The following is a 20140-nucleotide window of genomic DNA, read 5'->3' as shown; positions in this document are numbered from 1 at the left end:
TACACCCTCCCTAGTCAGTTTGGGTGGTGGATACATATGTGTTTATTGTGGAATTCACACTTTTGTGTGTGTGTGTGTTTATTGTGGTTTTCTAAATAAAATTTCTGAAGTAACAAATTTCTAATAAGGTGGTCTGATCCTGGAACCCACACTTATAGCCAGTGCCCTAATATGTCTTTCTAAAGAACACAATTTTTTAAACCCAATTCATTTGTTCTTTCCTCCTTCAACTCTACTAATCTTATAAAGGAAGAGGCATTATTAGAAGGAATTCTATGACATCCTAAGTGCTTACAGATAAAATTTCACCACAGTTATATTTTTTGTCCAATTTGCTCTTCTTCAAAATTCTTCCTTGTGTTAGTAAATACTCTGGATTCTCTTACTAAAAACAGGAATCTTCTTTGATCCTTTTATTTCCCTTACTTCCTATATCCGATCTATCAGCCAGTTGAATTGGCTTTGTTGCAAAATACAGCCCCAAACTGGCACTTCTCCATCTCCACTGCCACAATCTTATTTAATGCCAACATTCCTTCTGCCATGCATTACAGTAGACACAAGTATTTAAAGCAAAGGGAATTTTAAAGCATAAAAATTATTCCAAAATTATTGAAAGGGCTACTATACAAAAAAAGTGAAGCTACGGTTTTTCAGAGATCAGTAACTGTAGGAAACCACTACTGACCTTAGGGTGGGAGAAACATAAAGGAGGCACCTGTGAGGACCCAGGAGCCAACCTTCTACACACTCTTGGAGACTTTATTGCTGCTGCTTTAAGCACCACTCACAGGGCTTAAAGAACCATGACAGAATTGATCAGAAGTCTGGGAGCCTGTATTTCCTCTACCTCCCCTACTAGAAGCACAAAAATCTTCCACACTTCCTTGACTTTCTTCTGAGTCCCTCTCCTTGGCAGATCAAACTGGAATCCTGATGGCATGAGAGGCTCTGAAATAAATTTCTGCTTCCAGCCCCAGCCCAATGGGAGGATGTAGGTGGGCAGATATGGGACCAAGTCCACACACATCATGGCTACTGCAATCTCTAAATGGCTCTCTGTTCTTCTTTGAATGAATGAATGAACATACCTAACTTATTTATACACATGTATTAAGATCCTTTTTTTCCCCTGAATCAATGGATGTCACTTAATCTATAATAAAACAGTCCGAAGTGACTTGAGTAATTTCCTTACACCACTTCATAACCAAAAAAATGAGTAGCTCCAAGGCAGAGCTAAGAAAGCAAAAGACATAAACACATAGCTGTGGTAAAGCCTTAAGTCTTATAATGGAGGCCTAAATAAGGTGAAAAGTGAGCAGAGGGTCAAAACAATTAAATCTTTTAAGAAGCCAAGAAGGTTTTCTCGGGAGTCTGAAGAATGAATAGAAGTCCTTCAGGGGGGATAAAGAGAATAGCATTCCAGAAAAAAAAAAAAAAGCAGATTATGCAAATTTTGTCAGAGACAAAAGCCAGGACATTCCCATACTTTTCTGCTTTGAAGTCTATATCTTTTATCTCACTTCAGCAAAATTACAATTTAATATTGTGTTTTTTGTGAGAGGAGCAACTTCTAGACTGCTTATTTACTAGTTTAGATGCTACTTGGTATAAATATTATAAAATACTTAAAATGATTAATAAAGTACATGCTGAGCATGTAGTAGTACATACTGAACAGATTCCCCTCACAGTAGAGAGTCAAAGAGGTTTTCCCATCATCTTCAGCATAAAATCCAAATGTCTTATGATGATATTCAGGATCCTTCACAAGTGAGTCCCACCCTACCTCTCCCTCAGGGTTTGCCTCTTCTCTGTCTCACATTTTCTACTCCAGCCAAATTGAAGGGCCTGAATTTTCCAACTGGTAACACGCATTCTCAAGTTTCAATATCTGTGTGACTGCTTTCATTCTTGCAGTAAGACAACTTCCAGCCCCCAATTCCCATATGATATACATCTTTCTTTTCTGAAATAAATCTTATGAAGTCATCTCAAAGTTACTCAAACCTGCCTTATGACACGAAAGAAAAAAAAAAAAAAAACTCACACTTATCTTTACATATAGAGAAATAAAGAAGTACCAAACAGTTGAAGTCTAAAAGAGAATTGAAAAAAAAAAAAAAAAAAATCAATAAACACCTAAGAAAAGAGATAATTCAAAGAAAAGAGAACCTCTTTAAATTGTTAATGTGTATGATAATTTGAGAAGATACTATTTTCACAAAAAATAATAAACATAATAATAAAGCAAGGAAAGTTCTTTAAAAATGAAAAATAAGATAGGCCATTAAATGAATGTAAGAAGTCACTTTTCCCAGAAAAAAATATACATATGTAGTTGGAAAGCCAATATAGCAGAGAAGGAAAAAAACAAATATCAATCCAGGAAGACCAACAACAATAATAAATGAATCAACCACTTCTCATATTTTTAAAATATTAACTTTGCTTTACATCTGAAACTAAACTCAATATTGTAAATTATCTATACTTCACTAATAAATAATAAAATGTAAAAAAAAAAAAAAAAGAGTCAACTGTTTTGAAAATTACCCTCCTACTATAAACTAGAAAACAGGGCAAGCTGTATGAAACAAAGGTTTTCCTGGGCATTAGACAATAGGCAATCTAAAAATAAGATTCCTGAAGGAAGACAAACAAACAAGGTGAGCCCTATAATTGCCCTGCTTACTGCCCAAAGGCAGTAAGTTGATCAAATACAAAGAACAGAATAATAGAGAGTGGATATTGGAGAAAGAGAGCTTTCTTTATCTGAAGATAGGAACCTTTACTTGAATATGTAGGGTGGGCTATTAGGAAGCTGCTCAAAGAACAAACAGTAAACAGAAGTCTGAATAAGCTCTGGGTTGGGACTAGCAGAGCGAAGCTGTATAATAATATCCTTTCAAGTACTTTGCCCAAGTCCTTGGATATCTCCTTAATAGTAAGCAAAACTATTCCTAGGTCAAAGGCTGCTCTTGACACTTCTGAATCAAGCTAAAATCCACTAATAATTAGTAATTGAACTATATGACTGAACAAAGCACAACACACACATAATGGCATGCTGCAGTCCGTGGAGTTGCAAAGAGTCAGACACAACTGAGTGACTGAAGAACAAGAACAAAATGTCCCTTCCTCCAGGAAGCTTACACATCTCTTACTTTCATCCATCAGAGGACAGACCGAAGAAGCAAGACCCACAATCCCACAGTCACTAAAACAAAAGCACATTAGAGACAATCAGCATGAAAAAAGCAGAAAGTTATATTCCAGATGAAAGAACAAGATAAAGCCTCAGAAAAACAACTAAGTGAAGTAGAGACAGGAAACCCTTCAGAAAAGACTTCAGAATAATGATAGTGAAGATGAATCAGAATTCAGATAAAGAATGGAGGGAAAGATTGAGAAGATGCAAGAAATGTTTACTAAACACCTAGAAGAAATAAAAAGCAAACAAACAGAGATGAATAACGCACTAGAAGGAATCCATAGCAGAATAACTGAGGCAGAAGAAAGGATAAATCACCTGGAGGGCAGAACGGTGGAAATCACGGCCACAGAACAGAATATAGAAAAAAGAATGAAAAAAAAAATGAAGACCACCTAAGAGACCTCTGAGACAACATTAAACAAATAAATATTTGCATTATAGGGTTCCTAGAAGGAGAAGAAAGAGAGAAAGGTCCTAAGAAAATACTTGACGAGATAATAGCTGAAACATTTTCTAACATGGGAAAGGAAATAATCAACCAAGTCAAAGAAGCATGGAGAGTCCCAGGCAGGATAAACCCAAGGAGGAACACATCAAGACACATAGTAGTCAAACTGACAAAAATTAAAGGCAGAGATAAACTATTAAAAGCAACCAGGGAAAAATGACAAATAACATACAAGGGAACTCCTATCAGGATACCAGCTGATTTTGCAACAGAAAATCTACAAGCCAGAAAGGAATGGCATAATATGTTCAAAGTGATGATAAAGAAGCTACAACCAAGAATACTCTACCCAGCAAGACTCTTCTTCAGATTTGATGGAGAAATCAAAATCTTTCCAGACAAGCAAAGTTAAGAGAATTCAGCACTACCAAACCAGCCTTACCATAAATGCTAAAAGCATTTCTCTAGGCAGGAAAAAGAGAAGGGAATAAATGATTTGGCTACAGAAAATAAACCCAAAACCATTAAGAAAAGTGATAGTATCATTCATGTCGATAATTAACTTAAATGTAAATGGATTAAATGCACCAACCAAAGGACATAGACTGGCTGAGAAGATGAAAACATGTGCTTGTATGCACTTCCACTTACCACATCACTCTGCCTGACCCCTGAAACTGTATGTAATAATTTTATATTGTTAGGTTAATTATGTTCCCATTATAGCTTGTAATTATCTTTTTTTTTTTGTCTAGCTATTGATTGTGAAAACTGATAAACATCTTTTATTATTGTGATTATGTAACTATTAGTCACTTAATACCATTGTATCATAATTGTTCAACAGAAAAATAATAGAATTCTATATCACCAAAACTACCATTTAATAGAAAAACCTGTAATCACTTTTTAAAATCCACATGCATATCATAATTATCTTGGAATTTTTTTGAAAAATACAAATGGCCAGATACTATTTTTGCCTGAGTTCCAGATATGTTTCTAATGAGCAGCCAGGTTTTAAAACATTGGATTATATGAGGAACTTTTATTATCTAGTTTGTTTCACTTTTTCTATTTCATATTCAGTTGGTTTTGAATTTCTCCATCTCTTTTTTCTGATGTATTTTCTCAAGCCCTCATCAAGTGTAATAGAAAAGCTTTTGTATACATGTATACATAATATGTATAAACATATATATTTTAGAAAACTTATGAATTTTTGCCCAACTACAAAATTTATGACATTTTGGTTCCATTTGTTTGACTTAGTATGTATAGAATGCTAGATTTCTAATTAAAAAAAAATAGATATGCAACAAGCAACAAAGATTAATGTATAGCACAGGGAACTATGGTCAATATCTTGTAATCTATAATGGAAAATAATTTTAAAAATAATTTCTGTGTGTATAGATAACTGAATCACACACAAAAAAGAATTCTACCTTTTGAAATTTAGTAATGTTTATCTTTTTGCCAGTTTTTTTTAAATGTGCTATTGACATCTAATAACAATGTATGAGATACAAAATTTTAAATATATTTCTGTAGGATATGAGTAATATAAATTAATATAAATATATTTATTTAAATTATTAATGACATCTTTCAAGATGCTCCTATCTTATTTTTTTCTTCAGTTGATAAAATATTCTCAGAGAAATAATATGTCTCACTATGATTATATATTTTCTTTTCTCCTATATTTCTTCTGATTTTTGTTTTAGGTGTCTAATGGTTTATAAATGTCTAATGGTTTATGATGTCTATCTTCTTTGTGAATTGTACTTTTTATCATTAAAAATATTCATCTTTGTTTCATTTAAAAGAAGAAAGAAAGAATAAGGAAAAAATAATGAAAAGAATTGAAGACAGTCTCAGGAAACTCTAAGACAATGCTAAATGCACTACTGTTTGAGTCATAAGAGTCCTATAAGAAGAAGAGAAAAAGAAAGGGACTAAGAAAATATCCAAAGGGATTATAGTCAAAAACTTCCCTAACATGGGAAAGGAAATAGCCACCCAAGTCCAGGAGGCACAGAGAATCCCATAAAGAATAAACCCTAGGAGAAACACATTGCTGCTAAGTCACTTCAGTTGTGTCCGACTCTGTGTGACCCCCATAGACAGCAGCCCACCAGGCTCCCCTGTCCCTGGGATTCTCCAGGCAAGAACACTGGAGTGGGTTCCCATTTCCTTCTCCAATGCATGAAAGTGAAAAGTAAAAGTGAAGTTGCTCAGTCATGTCTGACTCTTCGCGACCCCATGTACTGCAGCCTTCCAGGCTCCTCCATCCATGGGATTTTCCAGGCAAGAATACTGGAGTGGGGTGCCATTGCCTTCTCTGCACAGCTGGTATAGAGGAAACATATTTCAACATAATAAAGGCCATTGTGACAAACCCACAGCTCACATCATACTCTGTGGTGAAAAGCTAAAAGCCTTTCCTTTAAAATCAGGAATAAGACAAGGATGCCCACTCTTGCCATTTCTATTTAACATAATATTAGAAGACCTGGCCACAGAGATCAGATAAGAAAAAGAAATAAAATGGTATCCATATTTAAAGAGAAGTAAATCTGTCACTCTTTGCAGACAGCATGTTATTACATATAGAAAACCATAAAATTTCCACCAGAAAACTATTAGAATACATGAATTCAGTAAAATTTATGGATATAAGAATTCTAAACAGAAATGTGTTGCTTTTCTATACAATAATAATGAACCATTATAGAAAACAAACAAGGAAAGTCACTTAAAATTGCATCAAAAGGAATAAAATACCTAGAAATAAAGCTAACAAAGTATGTGAAAGACCTGTAAGTTAAAAACTATAAAACTGAAGACAATAGAAAGAGATGGAAAGATATCTCATGCTTTTGGAGTAGAATAATTAATATTGTTAAAATGTCCATACTACCAAAAGGAATCACAAATTTAATACACTCCCAATCAAAACACCCATGCCATCTTCCACAGAACTAAAACAAGTAACCCTAAAATTTATACAGAACCACAAAATATTCCAAATAGACAAAGCAAACTTCAGGAAAAAAAAAAAATAATAAAGCTGTAGGTATCGCACTTCCTGACTTCTGCTGCTGCTGCTGCTGCTGCTAAGTCACGTCAGTCATGTCCAACTCTGTGCAACCCCATAGACAGCAGCCTACCAGGCTCTGCATTTCCTGGGATTCTCCAGGCAAGAACACTGGAGTGGGTTCCATTTCCTTCTCCAATGCATGAAAATGAAAAGTGAAAGTGAAGTCGCTCAGTCATGTCCGACTCAGTGACCCCATGGACTGAAGCCTACCAGGCTCCTCTGTCCATGGGATTTTCCAGGCAAGAGTACTAGAGTGGGGTGCCATTGCCTTCTCCGCTTCCTGACTTGAGACCATACTAAAAAAGCTACATTACTCAAAATGGTATGGTACTGGCAGAAAAACAAACATATAGACCAATGGAACAGAATATACAGCCCAGGAAAAAAAAAAAAAAATCTCATACATCTATGGTCAATTAATTTACAACAAAGGCAAAAATATACAATTGAAAAAAGACAGTCTCTTCAAGAAGTAGTGCTATGGAAACTGAACAGTTGTATTTAAAAGAATGAGATGGCAATGTCACGTTATACAAAGATGAACTCAAAATGGATTATAGACCTAAATGTATGACGTAAAACCATAAAAAAAAAAAAAAAAAAAAAAACAGAGACAGAACACCCTAATACGAATTTTGGTAACATTTTTATTTATTTATTTGATTGATCTCCTAAGGCAAAGGAAACCAAAGCAAAAATAAACAGGACCTAGTTAAACTTACAGAGAAGGCAATGGCACCCCACTCCAGTACTCTTGCCTGGAAAATCCCATGGACGGAGGAGCCTGGTGGGCTGCAGTCCATGGGGTCGCGAAGAGTCGGACACGACTGAGCGACTTCACTTTCACCTTTCATTTTCATGCATTGGAGAAGGAAATGGCAACCCACTCCAGTGTTCTTGCCTGGAGAATCCCAGGGATGGAGGAGCCTGGTGGTCTGCCATCTATGGGGTCGCACAGAGTTGGACATGACTGAAGCGACTTAGCAGCAGCAGCAGGAGTTAAACTTAAAAGCTTTTCCATAGCAAAGGAAACTGTCAATAAAACAAAAAGATAACTTTGTGAGTTAGAGAAAATATTTGCAACTAAAATGACTGATAACAGGTTAAGATTCAAAATATATAAACAGCTGATACAACTCAATATCAAAAACAAAAAAAACCCAATTTTTTTTAAAAAGGCGGAAGATTTGAATAACATTTTCCCCCCAAAAAAGCATTACAGATGGCTAACAAGCACAGGGAAAGATGCTCAATATTGCTTATTATTAGAGAGATGAAAATCAAATCTACAGTGAGTTATCACTCACACCTGTCATAATGGCTATCACCAAGAAGTCTACAAATAAACATGCTGGCAAGGATGCAGAGAAAAGAGACCCCCTGTATACTGTTGGTGGGACTGTAAATTGGTTACTATGACAATCAGTATAGAGGTTCCTAAAAAAATTAAAAACAAAGAATAACCTTATGCAAAGAAAATGAAAACCACTAATTCAAAAAGATACATGCATCCCAATTTTCATAGCAGCACTATTTACACTAGCTATAATATGCTAGCTATATAATATAATATTCACAGATAAAGACATGTTATATATACATATACACATATATATACATATATGTACACACACACACATATACACATTGTAATATTACTCAATGCTAAACAGAATAAAATTCTGTCATTTACAACAACATGGATGTCCTAAAGACTATTATGCTTAGTGAAATAAGGCAGAAAAAGACTAATATTAAAACTATGTGCTATCAATTTTACATGGAATTTAAAAAATAAAAACTAATGTGAATAACAAAGCAGAAACAGACTGAAATATGAAAAACAAACTAGTGGTTACCAGTGATTATAGTATAGGAAAATGTAGTCATTATTTTTAATAACTTTAAATGGAATACAATCTATAAAAATATTGAACCACTATGTTGTATACCTCAAATGAATGTAATATTGTAAATTAACCATACTTAAATAATAAAAAAGGCATTTCAAAGTGATAAAGTGGTAATCTCATCAAGAAGATATAATATTCCTTAAAAATGCATCAACTTGACCTAATTGACACTTATGGAATATTCCACTCAACAATAGCTGAATCATATTCTTTAAAAACATGCCTATAGATAGGAAAAAGAAATTTTGTTTTAATGATTTTTAAAAGTTAGATGAAATAGAAATGTCCTTTGAAAGACATAAAATACCATTCTTTCCTCAAGAAAAACATAAGTAACCTAAATCCTCTTAAAGAAGTTTATTATTATTTTTTTAATTTCACAAAGAAACACCAGAACCACCTGAATTCACATATGAATTTTAGGAAAACATTTAGGGAAGAAATTATACACATTTTAGACAACCCTTTTAGAAACCACAGAGGAAACACTAACCTACACTATGAGGCCCACACTTCCTCAGCAACAGAAACAAACAAAAATATAACCCAGAACAAAAGCTAGGTAATGAATATATATTCAAAAGCCTTTAAGAGGGGCAACTAAAAACTTTCAGAAGAAAACATGGACAATCTTTGTGACCATAAAATAAGCAGTGATTTACTTGATAAAAAACAGAAAACACAAACCATAACTTTAAAAAAATTGAACTTACCAATATTTAAAACTTTGCTTTTCAAAAGATGTTTTTAAGAAAGAGAAAAGGCAAGCCAAATATTGGGAGAAATTATTTGCAAAGACTATCTGATAAAGAAATTCATTCAGAATATATAAACACCTCATATCTCAATAATAAAAACAAAACCAACAATTAAAGCAGTGGGTAAAAAATTTGAGCAGATATGTCACCAAAGAAGAATTATGAATGCAAAATCAGTTCAAATAAGCCATAATGTGTTACCTCTGCACAAAGAATAACAATACAAAAATTCACAAGGATATGAAATGACTTAAACTCTCACACACTACTGGTGGAAAGACAAAATGCTATAGCCACTTTGCAAAATGACTCAACAATTTTTTATAACTATACATACCATGTGACCCCAAAATCTTGTCCTAGTGTAATTATTTAAGAGACATAAAAACTTATTCCTTGGCAAAGACATTTACTTCTGTTCATAAAATGATTTTTCATAAACTGAAAACAACACAAATGTCCATGAACTGTTGAAACGATACAACACACTATGGAATAACTCTACAATGGATTACTATCCAGGAATAAAAAGTAGCAAATTATTGATCTATTACATAATCGTGGATGGCTCTCAAGAACATTATGGCTAAGTGAAATAGTCCTATTTAGAAATCCAGTGTTGGGAGAATGTTCTCCATGGCATTTCAACACATTTTGTGATTGTTTTTGTTGAGGACTCTCTTTTCAAGAATATTTACTATTTAAGGTCTTTAGAAGCAAGAGATAGTGTCTTTGTACATGTTCATGTTAAATTGTTATTTCTTATATAAGATTTATGTTCCAGCTCAATCAGTTGGGCAGAAAGTAAACTCACCCACCCTCTACATTTCTGTTCTATTCAGATTCTCCAGAAATTGGATAATGCCCACTCACATTGGAAAGGGCCATTTACTTTATTCAGCCCATTAATTCAAATGTTAATTTCTTCTAGAAACACTGTCACAGACACACCCAGAAATAAAGTTTAACCACATACCTGAGCATCCTGTGGACCAGTCAAGGTGACACATAAAATTAACCAACACACATGTCTTACGTTACCCTATACATGTTGGCCTTATTCACATGTCTAATCTCACTGGCTTTTTATTATAATCTTGGACTTTCACAGCACCTTCCTGGCACAGTGCATTATGCAGACTGTTGTCACTACTGGGAATGCTCTTACCTTAGTTAGCTCCTCTTGTACATCCTCCAGGCTACAGTTAGATTTTCACCTTTTTATGAAATTGTTTCAGAACATATCAAATACTCCTATTGTTCCCATACCAACATAGAAATTCCCATTTCTGTCATGGAATTTAGCGATTTTATATTTTCTGTGTTTGTGTGTGTGTAATTGATTCCCCATGTTAGAATGTAGATTTCATGAAGACAGCATCAATGTTTTATTTACTCACCATTTTATGCCAAATGCCTCATGTATCTGGCAACAAGTAGGCATCCAATATGTATTTCTTCAGTGAATGATTAGAAGAAAAAAGAAGCTGCTTAGAACAGTCTGGACGGTCTTCCTGCCTGGAAAAGGAAAGACAATCACACTTCTATGTGCTTGAACATTTCAAGAGGTCTAGGGAAAGTTCTGTCCCACATGACTGGTTAAGTTGTTAGTTAAACTGAGTTTTATAGTGCTCCTCATGGGAGAGGTGGAGAGACAGGAATGTCTATATTCCTTTAAAATCAGCACAAAAGGTGCCTCCAATCTTAGAGGCAGATGTTTCTGCACCTTTTCCTTAGGAAGAAAAAAAAAAAAAACACTCCTCCATTTTGTACTTTAGGGAAGTGTGTGGAAAACCATTATTCAGGAATGCATTAGCTCTATCGTATTCATTTCTATAAAATTTTGCTGCTTTTATGCTTCTGGTATGTTTTTGTCATTCTTACGGGGCTTTAAAATGGTAAGGGGAAAAAAAGTTATGTTCAATTTGCCATTTTGAAATGGAAGATCTCCATGAACCCTAAATTTCAACAATTATTTTCAAGTTGCTCTATAAAGAAACATCAGTTTCTACAATTGACAGTGAATAAAAATACATATTTTTCCCAAGATTAGATAATGAATAAAAATTATGGAAGGTAAGGGATGTTACAGAAACATTAAGATGGAAAAAATATAAATTTAAAAGAATAATGTTGTAAGTAAAGGATCTGAAGCAAAGACCATCTGTGAACAATTCTAGAGTAACAATTTGAAACAACACTAGAACTTGAGGCAAGTGGGAAGTATATAGATTTGAAGCTATAAAGTCAATTTTTGCTAAAGCAATTATTTTCAGGAAAAAACACCTACATCTATCTATCTATATTACTGCCTCAATTTCCCTAAGATGAAACTTTTTAGATCATTTAAGGTAAAACAGGAAATATTTTGATCATAATCAAAATAAGCATAAAATTTATGATACATATAACATCATCAGCTCATTTGGGAACTGTAATTCTCACCTCCTTAGGTTACCTAGCAGCTCAACTGGCTAGGGATCCTTGGTGAATTTTTATTTTGAAGCCTTAGTCTTTTTCGGACAACCTGGTGGATGAAAGGCTGCAGCTAAAAATTGTTCAGGAACTTTTTTCAAGTGTCATGTGCCTGAGGCCATGTTCTTATATCCAACACTGCCCTTAACACAAAAAATTATTTATCAGGAACAGCAAATCTAAAGTAGCCACTTCATTACTGTCTCTCAAATCATCTTATTTATTTCTTGGCAAAACAATAATCTTCCACTGTTATGGTTCTGAAATGCATGTTTGTTGGTATCAATAGTCCTTTCCTCTCACCAAAAAATTCTGTGAGGGTCTATTTGATTTTGTCTGTCTCTAATATCTTAAGTTTGACTTGGTACTCAATAAATATTCATTGAATGAATAGTTCCTCTACAAAAGTACTTAAACTAATAGAATTTTTTAAAATATCCCTAAAATTATTTAGTATGTGAATTGTACATTCAAGAAAAAAATACAGTGGTTGTTTGAAAAAGTTATTTTTAGCTTTGGTCATATTGATCATAATTTACATGAAAGCAGGAAGTGCTAGGTAATAAATTGGGAAACAAATCAAATTAAAAAAGACAGGGATAAAGAAGTGAAATAGATCAAAAATTCAACTGCATGAGTATAAGACAGATTGTTTAACTTAACATCAATATTATCTACAAAAATAACATTTTAAAAGAACTTCTGGTGTTAATTGATTTAATTTCTATTAGAGCAAATATGATGACTCTCAAAATGTGCTAATTTTATCCTGAATTCATAGGAATTTAATGGCCAAGGGAGGTGATGGCTCACATATTTTTCATGACAGAACAAATAGAATATTTTATTCAGTACTGTGCAGCAATTTAAAAGAACACTGATAAACCAGACTTTATCCAGAGGAATGTGACCAAAATGTCAAAAAGTGAAGAAAACATTGATTTCCAGCTAAAGGCAGAGATTTAAAAATACATGATAGTCTTTCTGATCCACCTTGTATCCCCCCAAAATGGCAGAAATGTATAACAAGAAAAAAAAAAAGCTAAACTGGAAGAGATTTCCTGAATGGACCAGCAAGCATGAGAAATCCAAGAATGCACAGGAAAAAAAATTATCAAAACAGGTGGCCATTAAAGCCTCATTAAGGAAAATCAGAGCTAGAGGGGAGCCAGGAGCAACTAAACGGGTGAAAATGGAGGACCACCACATCTGCATACATTTCCTCATCTTTGTCCACACAGCCTCACTATGGTATCTGTTTCTACCTTTAAGCAGCGAGTAGAGGAACTTAGGTCAGAGAGACCAAAAATCATTCTAGAGGATTGCCCATTCCAGAGACACACGGAAAGCAGCCATGCTCAGACCAAGATGGTCTATACCTGCACACCATGGAGTTCCATCATTTTTACAAACTCACCTTCCTGTCTGTTCCTGGACAACAGGTCTACTGTGATGGAACCCAGATTCATTTGCACAACATGCAGCAAGTCAAAATGCTAAGACACCATGGTTTGCAGCAAGGAGAATGCTTATTCACAAGGCAGCCAACCGAGGCGACAAGACCAATCTCAGGACTGTCTCCTCAAAGGCAAGGGATTATTTCTAAGATAGCCAATAAAGAAGCAGGGCAGTCCAAGGCATGGTGAGCATAGGGAAAGGTAATTGGAAAAAGGTTTGGTAATTGTAGTTCTGCACAAGTGTAGCTAGGCTACAGGCCTCTGCATGGTCTAGAATGAAGGCACATAGAAGATCTGAGGCTGGAGTTTTTGACTCTCTTATGTCAAAATATCACAGAGTGAACACTTTTGCTTGCCTAGTTGGAGGCTTGGTGACCTTATTCAGTTTTAACCAGCTCAGCTTCAACTTGATGAAGATGACTCGAAACTCCTGAAAAACAACTCTGGCAAACATTCCATTGTTTAGGTTACTTCCAGGTAGAGAACATGCAAGTCTTTCATAGGAGCAATTAAAACAACTTTGATTGGTGAAAGCAGGTAAAATGGATTTGACTAATAATTACCAAGTGTTTCACTACCCAAGTCTTCAAAAATTAGAGGCATCAAGGTCTTAAAGAGGATTTAAACTACCAAAAGTAAGCATATTGAGTGTTATATTAAATATGTCTAAAAACTTGAGACCTATAGGAGAATGTTGCAGTCATAAAACTTGGTGAAAACAAGTGCTTCCATTAGAAAAAATGTACCAGATTAGATTTGAATATTCTCACATTCTTCTGAAAAAAAAAAAAATAGCAAGCACACATAATCTTAGGTTTATTTCAACTTCAAGAAAACTTCAGATCAGTTCAGTCACTTAGTCATGTGTAAGTATTGGGTTAGAATATAGATTCAGTTCAGTCGTGTCTGACTCTTTGCAACCCCATGGACTGTAGCATGCCAGGCCTCCGTGTCCATCACCAACTCCCAGAGTTTACTCAAACTCATGTCCATTGAGTTGGCGATGCCATCCAACCATCTCATCACCTGTCGTCCCCTTCTCCTGCCTTCCATCTTTCCCAGCATCAGAGTCTTTTCCAATGGGTCAGTTCTTTGCATCAAATGGCCAAAGTACTGGAGGTTCAGCTTCTTTATATTACTCATGGTACATAGTACATTATTTTGCACCTAGTAAGTATTCAAATTTGTTTAAATTAAATAATACATATAGGGATTTCCCTGGTGGTCTTGTGGTTAAGATGCTGCTTTGCAATGCAGGAGGTGTGGGTTCAGCTGAACCCCCTGGTTGGGAAATTAAGATCCCATATGCCATGGGGTGTGGCCAAAAAAAATTTTTTAAATAACACATGTAGTATTTTTTAATGCTTTGAAGAATAGAGAAGAGCGCCTAACCTTGGTTTGACCCACAGACACTTATGCCCAATATTAGTTATTCAGTAATTTGTTTCTTTGAAGCAATGAATGAGCATTGTATTAAAAAATATTAAGGATAGAAAACCTAAAATAAATATTAATATAAAAAAGAATGGAATAAACTATTAGAGCTGCAGACAAACTTTTAAATTTCTCATTCATCTTATGCCATGCATTGAATTTTATCTTAAAGCAGATCTACAGGAAATGTCTAGTATTTACATAAAGTTATCCCTTTTGTTATCTCTTGTAAGGATTAATTTATGTGTCAATTTAACTGGGACATGGGGTGCAGATATTTAGTTTAACAATATTCTAGTTGTGTCTGTGAAGGTGTGTCTAGATTAACTTTTGAATTGAAAGACTGAGTAAAGCACTCCTCAATTTGAGTGGCTTCATCCAATCTGTTGGAAGCACAAATAGAATAAAAACAATTAAGAGAGAAATCCCTCTCTTTGTTTGACTATCTCTAAGTGAGATATCAGTCTTCTACCTCTCTCTTGCGTGCGTGCACTCTCTCTCTCTTTCACTCTCTTTCTCTCTCCCACTCTCTCACTCTCTCCCTCCCCTGCACGCTCCTCCACTCTCTTCTCTTCCAGTCTTGGATTCTCCTGATATCTTCTAAATGAAATAGAGCTGTAACACTGATTTGCCTAAGAGCTGTAGCACGGTTTGTCCAAGACCCAAGAGCTGTGATGCTCTGAGGGCTTTAATGTCCGTCACTCCAAATCTTTGTTGTGACTAGACAAGAACCGAGGAACATACACTCGCGTGACATCTATGGTGCCATGGCTCAGATTTAACCTGGCTGAAACAACCTCCGCGCGGAAGAGGCCAAGCACAGCAGGAACCCAACTCAGCAAAGCTCCCACGCTAGAAGAGGAAGGTGAAGAAACCCAAGGCAGGGGAAGGTCCATTGTGCTGGAAACCGGGACAGTGAAAAACGAACTCAGCAGAAAGCTCACGCGGCCCAGTCTCAGATTCCAGAAGACCTCCAGTTAAGATGGGAAATAACCAATCCACTTCCCCGCAGATGCCTTTGAGATGCATCCTTGATAACTGGAAGCTGTTCGACCCTCTAGCTCTAAGGAGAAGTCGTTTGAAATTCTTTTGTGCCACTGCGTGGCCACACTATCCACTGGGGGACGAAGAACACTGGCCTGAAGATGGAACTTTAAATTACAATACCATCCTGCAATTAGAATTATTCTGCAAAAGACAATGGAAATGGACAGAGATCCCTTATGTCCAAATTTTCTTCCGAATAAGAGATATGACGGAGAAGGCAATGGCACCCCACTCCAGTACTCTTGCCTGGAAAATCCCATGGGCGGAGGAGCCTGGTAGGCTGCAGGCCATGGGGTCTCAAAGAGTCGGACACGACTGAGCGACTTGACTTGACTTTGACCTTTAAACTCAGACCTGTACTAGAACTTACACTATCAGTAATCTTGGGTCTCCATCTGCAAATCTTAGATCTCTCAGGCTTCAAATTGCATGAGCCAATTCCTTATAATAAATCTATTTATAGCTATATACAGTTATCTACAGAGATTGGTCAGTTGGTAAAGAATCTGCCTCAATTCAGGAGACCCTGGTTAGATTCCTGGGTTGGGAAGATCCACTGGAAGAAGCAATAGGCTATCCACTCCAATATTCTTGCCTGGAGAATTCCATGGACTGTATAGTCCATGGAGTCACAAAGAGTCTGACACAACTGAATGACTTTCACTTCTCACTTTCACAGAGATTGTTATTGATGCTGATGTAACTATACACATTCCTTATATCCTTTAGTAAGTTTTCTACAGATATAAGCAAATCACAACAAATTTTGCAGCTTAAAACAACAATGTATCATCTCATAGTTTCTGTAGGTCAGTAGTCCAGCTACAACTTTGTTGTTATTGTTTAGTCACTAAGTTGTGTCTCTTTTGTGACCCCATGGACTGTAGCCCACAAAGCTCCTCTATCCATGGGATTCTCCAAGCAAGAATATTGGAGTGGGCTGCCATTTCCTTCTCTAGGGGATTTTTCCAACCCCGGGATTGAACCAGGTCTCCTGCATTAGCAGGCAGACTCTTTACCTCTTAGTTACCAGGGAAGCCCCAGATACAACTTACATTACAACTCCATTGCACAGGGTCTCACACAGCTGCAATAAGATGTCAGCCAGGTCTACAGTGTCATTTGCAGTGTGGGGTCCTCTTCCAAGCCCATGTGATTATTGGCAGAATTCACTTTCTTGCAGCTGTATAACTCAGGGTAGTTTGTTTTTGCAAGGCCTGCATGAAAATGTCTCTGAACTCAAGGAAAGACTAATCTGTCTTTCAAAGGTAAAGAACTCACTTGATTTCTTAAGATCTTTTGATTAAATCAAGGTAAAACTGATCAGAGACCTTAATTACATTTCCAAAATCCCTTCACCTTTGCTATGTAAGTAAACTAATCATGAGAGTGACCTCCATCATACTCACAGGTAGTGCCTACATTCAAGGGATGTGTTTGAAAAAGTGAAAGTTTCTCAGTCATGTCCGACCCTTTGGACCCCAAGGACTATACAGTCCGTGGAGTTCTCCAGGCCAGAATACTTGAGTGGAGGGGATCTTCCCAACCCAAAGATTTAACCCAGGTCTGCCACATTGCAGGCAGATTATTTACCAGCTGAGCCACAAGGGAAGCCCAAGAATACTGGAATGGGTAGCCTATCCCTTCTCCAGTGGATCTTTCTGATCCAGGAATCCATCTGGGGTCTCCTGCATTGCAGGCAGATTCTTACCAACTGAGCTATGAGGGAAGCCCAGGGGTGTGTTTATTAGGGGGCAAGAATATTTGAAGTCAGAATTTTGCTTACTTAACCCAGTTTATTAGGCTTCCAACATGGCTTAGTGGGTAACTAGCCTCCCTGCCATGCAGGAGATACAGAAGACACAGGTCCTATCCCTGGGTTTGGAAGATCCCCTGGAGAAAGGCACCACAACCCACTCTAGTGTTCTTGCCTGGAGAATTCCATGGACAGAGGAGCTTCTCGGGTTTATGGTGCATAGGGTCACAAATAGACAGACACGACTGAAGTGACTGAGCACAACCCTGTTAATTATTTTAGATTGTTTTTGATATATTCTTTGCATCTTCCTTGCTGATATGAATATTTTAAAGAGCCTGAGAACTTCAAAATGAAATGGTCCTCAAAAGTCAGAAATTCATTTAAGTGCCCAGAATGGAACTTGAAATATGAGAATATCAAAAAGAAAATAAGCCTCAGAAAAGACTGCCGAAAACAAACAAGCAAACAAACTGTACTTATTATTCTGCAGAGTAAAGTATATTTCTATGATCTGCATAAAGTGAGGTCAAATGTTCTCCTTTGGAACAGGCTAGAAATATCCCCAGTGCTCTTTCTTATGACATCTCTGAATTTCATCAATATAATGTGCTTTCTTAAGCCCCTCTGCATCTACCTTTGCCTGGATATTTTTTGTTCTCTTAGGGTGTACAGCATAGAATACATTTAACATACTCTGTCAAATTAATTCACCCAATAGAAATTATAAAGGTGTGGTTAATACATTAAAAACACTTTTTATTGTTTGATTCTTTATAATACTGCATAAACTTTGCATAGTATATGGATTTCTATTTTACACTGACTACTGCTCACATATTTTTTAAGATCAAGAAAGATGATTTTACAGGATACTCAGATTGCCAAGCACATAATTCAAACCGTCACCATTATTTCTACTTTGTTGATGACAGCAAATTCATGGCAGATAGTGCTTTTCATTATGTAATAACATTTATGAAGAATTATAGTCATTTCAATTACCAGAGAAAGCAAAATATTTCCCATCTCAAACCTCTGCTTCCAACACACTGTGTGTGACATACATTCCCAATTTCAGAGTAGTCATTCATCAATCAACTCCCAATTTATTCTTCTAAAAGGCTCACATGAAAAATTATGCAATACAAGTTGGTAAATCAGATGGATCATCTTTAGGAGGTGTTAGCCTGAAAAGCTGAATTAGCCTTGCTTTCTTGGGGTGCCTTGAAATCTCCTTCCCATAGCCTTGTTATCTCCTTTCCATCCCTCCCTCCTCATCTCAGAAATACCTGGCATATGAGAACTTATCCAGAGGAAATTCAATCATTTATCTCTTAGTTCATCACTGACTATAGTAAATGCATTATTAGTTTATTGCTGGTCAAAGACTGTAGAGAATTTTCCAGAAATTTGAGTTAGTAGATCAGTAAGAAAGATCCATTACCAATGCATATATGTGGAATCTAGAAAAATGGAATAGAAAAGCTTATTTGCAAAATGGAAATAGAGACATGGATTTAGAGGGGAAACATATGGATACCAAGGTGGGGTATAGGCGGTGGAATGAATTGGGAGATTGGGATGGACATAAATACACTATTGATACTATGTATAAATAGATGACTAATGAGAACCTACTGTATAGCTCAGGGAACTCAGTGCTCTGTAGTGACCTAAATAGAAAGGAAATCCCAAAAAGAGATGATATATGCATACATATATCTGATTCACTTTACTGTACGGCATAAACTAACACAACACTGTTAAGCAACTATACTCCAATAAAAATTAAAAAGAAAGATCCATTACCAAACTGATTTGGAATTATTGGTATTATATTATTGATGCTGAATTATTGATGTTGAATTATGGCTAAAAAGGAAAAAAAAAAAGGAGAAAGGGCAAAACTAAGGAAGAATGCATTCATTACTTTTAAAAAAAGTTTTATTGAACTGATCACTTGGAATAACTTTTAAAGTGTTACATAGGATTATATCCTTGGAGAAAACTCAGTTTTTTTCTTCAGTCCGCAGTCACTTGTATATTATATAAATCTTTATACACAGTAATAGTCAGGAACCCAAGCGATCTATCATATTTGATCAAGCCAAGCATAAATCATTTATTCATGATTTACTATTTCTTACTTGATTCATTGATTCATCTCCAGACAAGACAAGGTCAGTATGAAAAAAAAAAAAAAAAATGATTGAGTTCCCCGCCCTTAGGAGAGAGCAGCTTCACCAACAAATTTATCTTTACATCTGACCTCATGAATCTTGACACTGGGAGTACTGTAAGATGGAAAAAAAAAAAAAAACCTTATAGATGGCCCTTCAAATGTAAATGTATGTGTAAGAGTGAAAATAGTGGAAAGATCAACAACTAAAGTGTGAGGGTCACAGCTATACTGGTCCTCACCATAAGACAATCTGGCTCACCTAACATGCATTTACCTAATTTGATTGGTACTTATATTCTATATTTTTCTACTTTAATTCATATTTTCCCAGTTTTACTTCC

At 35.7% G+C, this 20140-nt stretch overlaps 1 long non-coding RNA gene across 2 annotated transcripts in view; it reads right to left on the bottom strand.

Annotated features, from left to right (window-relative positions):
• Positions 1-7748: 7748 nt before the first annotated feature.
• The window catches only part of LOC123334037, a 217264-nt gene continuing 204872 nt past the window's right edge, over positions 7749-20140 (bottom strand). For both annotated transcript variants that reach the window (XR_006551779.1, XR_006551780.1), the window contains exons 3-4: positions 10846-10963; positions 7749-7806 (exon numbers count right to left, since the gene is read on the bottom strand). This is a non-coding gene — a long non-coding RNA (uncharacterized LOC123334037). The remainder of the gene's footprint in view (positions 7807-10845; positions 10964-20140) is intronic.

The sequence above is a fragment of the Bubalus bubalis genome, chromosome 1 (assembly GCF_019923935.1).
Source record: "Bubalus bubalis isolate 160015118507 breed Murrah chromosome 1, NDDB_SH_1, whole genome shotgun sequence".
Taxonomy (NCBI): Eukaryota; Metazoa; Chordata; class Mammalia; order Artiodactyla; family Bovidae; genus Bubalus; species Bubalus bubalis.
This window is presented reverse-complemented; position numbering and strand designations above follow the sequence as displayed.